At 40.6% G+C, this 9,111-nt stretch overlaps 1 non-coding gene across 1 annotated transcript; it reads left to right on the plus strand.

Annotated features, from left to right (window-relative positions):
* The first annotated feature begins 5,614 nt into the window (after nt 1-5,614).
* LOC141687672 (small nucleolar RNA R71) lies at nt 5,615-5,721 on the plus strand. Its single transcript, XR_012561160.1, has one exon. It is a non-coding gene; the product is annotated as a small nucleolar RNA R71 (small nucleolar RNA).
* Nucleotides 5,722-9,111: the final 3,390 nt, after the last annotated feature.

Consider the following 9,111-nt stretch of genomic DNA (forward strand, 5'->3'; position numbering starts at 1 on the left):
TCTCGCTGTCCAATCACACGGCGAATCGCCGCGGGGTGATAATCAACTGTCAGCCCTCGGACCACAGAAAACCCATTCTTTTCGGCCTTCGCGTTCGCGTAGAACTCGCGAACAACGCTCATCGGTACCGCTTCGGGTGACTCACAAAAAGCTATCCACCCCTTCTCTGCAATCATGGGCAGCAACTCACCATCCCTCCCCGATGGTAAAAACCCTCTCTCTTTAAGAATCGGCTTCCCCAAAAGCCTAGTGTACTCCTCCTCCGCAGCTCTGTCAGTTAACCGAGGCCTTGCAGCAGTACCCCTCGATGAATCAACAGTAGGAACTGTGCTTCTGCTGTCAATAGTCTGTGCTCTCTTGGGTGCCATTGATTTGTGAATAAAAGTGTGTAAGAACTGAGTTTTGGTGCTTGGGAGAGAGTTTAAGTGTAGGAAGTTTGTGGGAGATATGTAGGATAGGTGTATGTATATATAGGGTGTGGATTAGATTAGGGTTTGGGAATTAAGGGTTAAAATGATGGGGTAGTGGGAACAAATCGTGGGTTTATGGGCTACAACTGTTTTTTTTTTTTTTGAACTAAAAAAAAATTCTGGCAGGCGACCCCTGAGCGATCGCTCAACAAAGCTGAGCGGGCGCTCAGCTTGCTGCGCGGTCGCTCAGCAAAGCTGAGCGGACGCTCAGCTTGCTGAGCGGTCGCTCAGCAATGCTGAGCGGGCGCTTAGGGGGTCACTGGAATTTTTTTTTTCAGCCCCTGTTTTCTGATTTTTTTGTGTTTTTGGATAGGTTATTAACTTCTAAGGGTTCCTGTAACAACAATTCATGGGTTGCCTCCCACGCAGCGCTTCTTTTTCATCATTAGCTTGACGTTTCGTACCCTTCTCAAGTAGTCAACAAAATGGCACTAACCACTTCTCGGTTTGCCATGTCCCCATAGTAGTGCTTCAAACGCTGACCGTTAACCTTAAATGCTTGGTCCGAATCATTCTCAAAAATTTCCACCGCTCCATGTGGAAACACAGTTTTGACAATAAAAGGCCCAGACCACCTCGATTTCAACTTCCCTGGAAAAAGTCGGAGCCGAGAGTTGAATAAGAGAACTTGTTGCCCCGACACAAATAACTTAGGATGTAGCTTCCTATCGTGCTACCTCTTCACCTTTTTCTTATACATTCTGTTATTCTCGTACGCTTGAAGTCGAAATTCATCAAGTTCATTAAGCTGAAGCATTCTTTTCTTACCAGCTGCATCTAAATCCAGGTTCAACTTCTTCAATGCCCAGTAGGCCTTATGCTCAAGCTCCGCAGGTAGATGACATCCCTTACCGTACACCAACTGAAACGGTGACATACCAAGTGGAGTTTTGTATGCTGTTCTGTAAGCCCAAACAGCTTCATCGAGCTTTAAAGACCAATCCTTCCTTGACGGACAAACAACCTTCTCTAGAATGCGCTTTATCTCTCTGTTAGACACTTCCGCTTGACCATTTGTTTGCGGATGCTAGGCAGTAGCTACTCGATGATTCACATTATAATGCTGCATCATAGAAGTGAACTTACGGTTGCAGAAATGCGATCCTTCATCACTTATGATTACCCGAGGTGTTCCAAACCTTGTGAAAATTTGCTTATAAAGAAAATTTAGCACTGCCTTTGCATCATTTGTCGGTAAAGCTTTAACTTCGACCCATTTTGAGACATAATCGACTGCCAGCAAGATGTACTGATTATTGCAAGACGAGATAAAAGGCCCCATGAAATCGATTCCCCAAACATCAAAGACCTCGACTTCAAGCATCACATTTAATGACATCTCATCCTTCCTTGTCAAATTTCCCACTCTTTGGCAACGATCACACCTTAAAACAAACTGATGAGCATCCTTGAACAAAGTAGGCCAAAAAAAACCTGCTTGCAGAATACGAGCTGCCGTCTTCTCACCACCATAGTGTCCACCATACACCGTGGAATGACAGTCTCGTAATATCCCCTCCGTCTCATAGAACGGGATACATCTCCTGATGATCTGGTCAGCTCCCTGTCTAAACAAATATGGTTCATCCCACATATACCACTTCACCTCATGCATAAACTTCTTCTTTTGAGCGGATGTCAAATTAGGAGGCATTACATTGCTGACGAGATAGTTTACAATATCGGCAAACCATGGTTCTTCCTCCTGAACTGCGAACAACTGCTCATCCGGAAAAGATTCATTGATTAACGTCCTATCTTGTGAAGTAGAATCGGGATTCTCCAACCTAGAGAGATGGTCAGCTACTTGATTCTCAGTACCTTTTCTATCCTTGATCTCTAACTCAAATTCCTGAAGTAAAAGCACCCAACGAATGAGTCTCGGCTTCGAATCCTTCTTGGAAACCATATAGCGAATAGCCGCATGATCAGTGAATATTGTTACTTTCGTACCAAGTAGATAAGATCGAAATTTCTAAAAAACAAAGACTATAGCCAAAAGCTCCTTCTCAGTAGTGGTGTAGTTCAATTGGGCCCCATTTAAAGTCTTACTCGCATAGTAGACCACATGGAAGAGATTTTTCTTGCGCTGTCCCAGAACTGCACCTACCGCATAATCACTCGCATCACACATCATCTCAAACGGTTCTGTCCAATCTGGTGCTGTAATAAATGGTGCAGTGATCAAACTCTTCTTGAGAGTCTCGAATGCTGCCAAACATTAATCATCAAATTTGAAAAGCACATCTTTCTCAAGCAAATTGCACAACGGCTTAGATATCTTTGAAAAGTCCTTGATGAATCGCCGATAAAAACCCACATGACCAAGAAAACTACGGATTCCTTTCACAGAATTAGGTGGAGGAAGATTTTCAATGACTCCCACCTTGGCCTTGTCCACCTCCAGACCCTTGTTAGAGACCTTATGCCCAAGAATAATGCCTTCACGCACCATAAAATGACATTTCTCCCAATTGAGCACCAAATTAGTTTCCATGCATCCTTTGAGTACGGCGCGCAGATTATTCAAACATTCATCATATGAATGTCCAAAGACGGAGAAGTCGTCCATGAACACTTCAACATTATTTCCAATCATGTCAGAGAATATAGCCATCATACATCTCTGAAAAGTGGCCGGGGCGCCACATAACCCAAACGAAATTCTGCGAAAAGCAAACGTGCCAAATGGACAAGTGAAGGTAGTCTTTTCCTGATCCTCTGGTGCAATACAAATCTGATTATACCCTGAATAACCATCCAGAAGACAAAAATACTCATGACCCGCCAACCTGTCAAGCATCTGATCAATAAATGGAAGAGGGAAGTGATCCTTCCTTGTGGCTTTGTTCAATTTTCTATAATCCATGCATACTCTCCATCCTGTAACTGTTCGAGTGGGGATGAGCTCATTCTTTTCATTTGCGACCACAGTGATACCTCCTTTCTTAGGTACATATTGTACGGGGCTCACCCACGAGCTGTCAGAAATAGGATAAATGATGCCTGCATCCAGCCATTTCAGAATTTCTTTCTTCACCACCTCCTTCATGATGGGATTCAGTCTTCGCTGCTGTTCCACAGTTGGCTTACTACCTTCCTCTAGCAGAATTTTATGCATACAATATAAAGGACTTATCCCCTTGATGTCTGCTATGGTCCATCCAATAGCCGATTTGAATTCTCTCAAAATCCTTAAGAGCTTGTCTTCCTCACTACCTGAAAGGTCAGATGAAATAGTAACAGGTAACGTAGATGAATCACCTAAAAAAGCATACCTCAAGTGTTCAGGTAATGGCTTAAGCTCCAAGGTAGGTGCTTCCTCTATTGATGGTTTGAGCTTTCCTTCAGCATTCTTAAGGTCAGAAGTACCAAGAAATTCAAACGGCATGTCCAGCTTTCGCTTCTAGGGAGAAGCGTTCAAATATTGTAATTGCTCGTTGCCATCTTCATCATCGCTGTCAAAATCCCCCACTAAGGCCTTTTCCAATGCATCAGACATTAGCATGCGATCGAGTTCCGAAGTAACCGCAGAATCAATCACATCCACTTTTAAGCACTCCTCATCTTCTGTAGGCAATTTCATTGCCTTGAATACGTTGAAGGTCACATCCTGATCTTGTACCCGCATAGTAAGTTCACCTTTTTGCACATCTATCAAGGTACGACCAGTAGCCAAGAAAGGCCTTCCCAAGATTATGGGAATCTTCTTATCTTCCTCAAAATCCAGAATAACAAAATCTGCAGGAAAGAAGAGCTTATCCACCTTGACGATCACATCCTCCACTATGCCCCTTGGGTAAGTAATGGAATGATCAACCAATTGTAGAGACATGTATGTGGGTTTTGGATCAGGCAGATCCAACTTTTTAAAGATCGACAACGGCATTAGATTAATGCTTGCTCCCAAATCACAAAGGCACTTGTCAAAAGTCAGATTGCCAATGGTGCAAGGAATGGTGAAGCTTCCTGGATCTTTCAGTTTTGGTGGTAACTTTTGCTGCAGAACAGCGCTGCATTCTTCCGTGAGAGCAACGGTTTCAAGGTCATCCAGTTTCACCTTCCTTGAAAGAATAGTCTTCATAAACTTCGCATAACTAGGCATTTGCTCCAGAGCCTCAGCGAAAGGTATATTGATGTGAAGTTTCTTGAACACCTCCAGAAACTTCCCGAACTGTCTATCCAGCTTTTGTTGTTGCAATCTTTTAGGAAAAGGTGGTGGAGGATAGAGCTGTTTCTCCCCTGTATTAGCCTCAGGCAGAGTGTGTTCAACAGTAGTCTTCCTTGGTTCCGCCGCTTTCTCCTTTTGCTTAGATTCTTCATCTCTAATTTCAGCTTCTCCTTCTTTTGCCTTTTCAGCATCAGCAACTTTTCCAGACCTTAAGGTAATAGCCTTGACTTGCTCTTTAGCTTCCTTCCTGCCTGGTACTTCCGTGTCACTGGGAAGGGTGCCAGGTTGATGATTGAGCACTGCATTGGCTAATTGACCGATTTGATTTTCCAAGGTCTTGATAGAAACCGCCTGACTCTTGTATAACAGCTTAAGTTCCTCAAAATCAGCACTAGTAGGTGCAGCTGTACTTCCCTGTTGAGGATATGATTGCCTTGTAGCATACTGTTGTGGTTGCTGGAATCCAGGTGGGTTAAACTGTTTACTCACTCCTTGCTGATATGGTGGCTGAATAGCATTCTGATTATTCCCCCAGCTGAAATTTGGATGATTTCTGTTGTTAGGATGATAGGTCGCTGGCACAGGCTGCTGTTGTCGTTGATAATTATTCACATACTGAACAGATTCGTTGACAAGAGAACACTGATCCGTAGCATGAGAACCTGCACAAAGCTCACAAACCATAGCTATTTGATTAACTCCATATGTAGCCAGAGAATCAACCTTCATTGATAGCGCTTGGAGCTGGGCTGCAATAGCGGTGGCTGCATCAACTTCCAGAATACCTGCTACCTTGCCTGACGTCATCCTCTGAGTTGGGTTTTGATGCTCATTTGCAGCCATCGTCTCTATAAGATTATACGCCTCAGTATAGCTTTTAGCCCATAAGGCGCCTCCAGCTGCTGCATCGAGTATGGGCCGAGATTGGGCCCCCAAACCATTATAGAAACCAGTGATCACCATCCAATCCGGCATTCCATGATGTGGACATTTTCTCAACATTTCCTTGTAGCGTTCCCAAGCCTCGCACATAGATTCAGTAGGTTGCTGCGCAAACTGAGTAAGAGCACTCCTCATAGCAGCAGTCTTTGCCATCGGATAAAACTTCACCAGAAACTTTTGCGCAAGATCTTGCCACGTAGTGATGGACCCAGCTGGTTCAGAATGTAACCAGTCTTTAGCCTTGTCCCTCAGTGAGAATGGGAAAAGCCTCAACTTGATAGCCTCATCAGTCACGCCATTATACTTAAAAGTGCTGCAGATCTCGACAAAATTCCTTATGTGCATGTTGGAGTCTTCAGTTGCCGCTCCTCCAAAAGAAACAGAATTCTGCACCATCAGAATAGTGCCCGGCTTGATTTCAAAGGTGTTAGCTTGAATAGCCGGATGAAGGATGCTTGACTGAATGTCATCAATTTTAGGCCGAGAAAAATCCATAAGAGCTGGATCAGCTTGAACAATACGATCTCCCATGTTTACTGGTTCTTTCCGCTCAGTTCCTGAATCCGAATCCTCAAAATCTAACTTCTCCGGAATGTCAAGAACTTCGTCTGTCTCCTCAGCTGTATCTAAAGTCCTCTTGAGAGCACGGGAACGAGTTTACATAAACGCTTGCTAAAGTACCTGAAACACAATCGGAAACAATAATTAACTACTACGTACTAATCACTGAGTCCTAATGACCAATGATGGTAAGTACATAAACTAAACAAATACGCCGAGTCCCCGGCAGCGGCGCCAAAAACTTGTTAGGGCGAAAACACGCGCTAATATTCACGCAAGTATACGCATTCGCAAGTAATATAGAATACTTTCTAGTTCGTTCCCACAGAGACTCAGACTAAATTATTGTCTAATTAAACTCACTCACCAATGTATGATTACTTCTCAATGTTAAGACACTAACACTTAAGATTGTTGATTAAATATTAACTACAATTAACTGCTTAATTAATCACTTACTTAACACTTCAAATTATCAATAATAAAACACTCATGAGATCACAACTTCATTACTACTTCCTTCAATAGTCATTGTTATTACCTTTAGCATGTGACAGTGATGATATTAATCGAATAACACGAAACTGATAAAAGCCAACTTTCATTGTACTAATACCATTCTACCAAACATCCACAATTAAGATAGAAGTTGAATAGTCATCAATTATGTTGAGTTCCTATATGTCTACAGAAATTGACAACACAACGATTTAAGCGCAAGTTATTCCTTTTGATTACATAGGGCAAATAAAACTGTTAGAGTTACCCACTAATCATGCACAACGTACATGAACCTATGCTAGCATGGCAAGTTCTAAATCTCAAGATCCACCGTCGCTTCACAAGAGATTAACACCCTATCTTATATGTTCGCGACGCACATAAGACGAATACGCACAACCAATACTAGATATCATACAATCATCACACACTAAAATATTAAACAATTACTAAAGAATTCCATAATAAATCCGTTGCAACCCCATGATCACGATTAGCCCATAATAGCACTTATCGTCATCATGAGTTCATATGAAATCATGATAAACAAACACAAGAAAATAATAACTAAACTAATTATATTAAAACATAGTACGTCACAAGAGTAAATAAGTTGAAAGTAAGAAAACTAGCATCCAACGTTACAACGAAACAAGAATCACAAGAAAATATGCTTCCTCTTCGTTGCGTTGTGCTAAATCGGTCTTCTTCCTTATCTCCTTCGCTCCTTGCGTAAAAACACGATCTTCTTCCATCCACCCCTGTGAAAACGTCTCAAATCTACTTATATAATAGTCCCATAAAACTCAGATTACATAGAAGTGAAAACCAAACAGAAGTAGAGGTCCTGAAATAATATATCTTTTTTCCCGACCCTGCGCGGCCGCTCAGCATAGCTGAGCGGGCGCTCTGCTTCCTGCGCGGCCGCTCAGCATTGCTGAGCGGGCGCTCAGACCTCTCCTGGAAAAAATCCTGATTTGCTCCGTTTCTTCACCGTAATCTGCCCATTTCTTTCCTCACACAATGGTGAACACATGCCAAGGCTTATTCTTGATGATTCCTCCCCCGAAATGCAACTAATACCCTGAAATGCATAAACACTAGAAAAACGCATCAAATACACAAAATACTTGATTTCAAGATACCAATTTAAGCCATTTTAAGACGCTCTAAGTGGTATAAAATGCCACTTATCAAAGATCTTAAATTAAAATCAAGATTTGGGATCCTCTCTAACTTTTAAAATCATTTTGAAGACTTGAAACCATTTTTGAAAATATTTGGAGTAAGGATGATATAATAGAATAAATCAGTTACAAAATAATCGAAGAATATCTGAATATTATTCTTTAAATAATATTCTAATAAAGAATAGCTTTTATCAGAATAAATCCAGTAAAAGTTTTTGGAAATAATACTTAAAACGAATAATAATTATCGAAAGATATACTTATACGAAAGTAAAATCTTTATTTGAATAATCGAAAATAATGTTTGATTATTATTCAAGACTATCGAATATACCTTATTTGATTAATAGTTATGAAAACTATAAATATATATATATATATATATATATATATATATATAAATACATATATTATACTCGAGAACATCGACTCCTGGTTTAGAAAAATGTTCACCTTTGGGTCCCCTGTACTAAGGGTATACGCAACTACTGATTATCTCTAACATATGTATTATACAGTTTATAAGCATTTGAATTGATAATAAAATATCAAGATTTCACAACATGCATATATATACCATATCAACATGCTCCAAAATATCGTTTCTCCTAAACCGTAATTCGGATCTAAGCGAACGACATATCAAAATGAAGCTTGAAATATAAAATATATAAGCATGGAAGTAGTTAGTTCATATCAGTGGGTGTTCGGGTCCAAAAGTTAAGCACAAAACAGTTTAAGAAAATCAGGCATTACGACGGCTCTATAACCTAACGATTTCCAAAGTTTAAAGTACACCAAATCATCACCAATTCAACAAAAATCCAACATCCATCAACATCAAACTAAAGCCATTAATCGAAGCACCATTATCATCCAAACAAACCAAACTTAAAACTAAGGGTTCAAGAGTTTATACCTTCCTTGGAGAGCGGAGAATCATTAACAAGCCTCTAGGAACCTCTAACTATCTACCAAGCTTGGATCTTAAAGAAAACATAAGAAAACAAAATGTTAGTTCTTGAAAATACTATTCATCAAGAACTTTGATGAATTGTTTAATTAAGGAATCCTTGGAATCTTGGCTTCAAACTTATAGCATAACTAAGTTATGAAATATAGGATCCAAAGAAACAAACCTTATAATTTTCCATGGCCTAGAGCTTGAGTTTTGAAAATCTATTTCACCATTTCTATGAAAAGGTCGAATGGAAGAAGAAGGAAAAGGGGGAGAGATTTTGCTTGCTTGGTTTGCCTTGGGAAATGAGAAAGAAAT

This window comes from Apium graveolens, chromosome 9 (genome assembly GCF_009905375.1).
Source record: "Apium graveolens cultivar Ventura chromosome 9, ASM990537v1, whole genome shotgun sequence".
NCBI lineage: Eukaryota > Viridiplantae > Streptophyta > Magnoliopsida > Apiales > Apiaceae > Apium > Apium graveolens.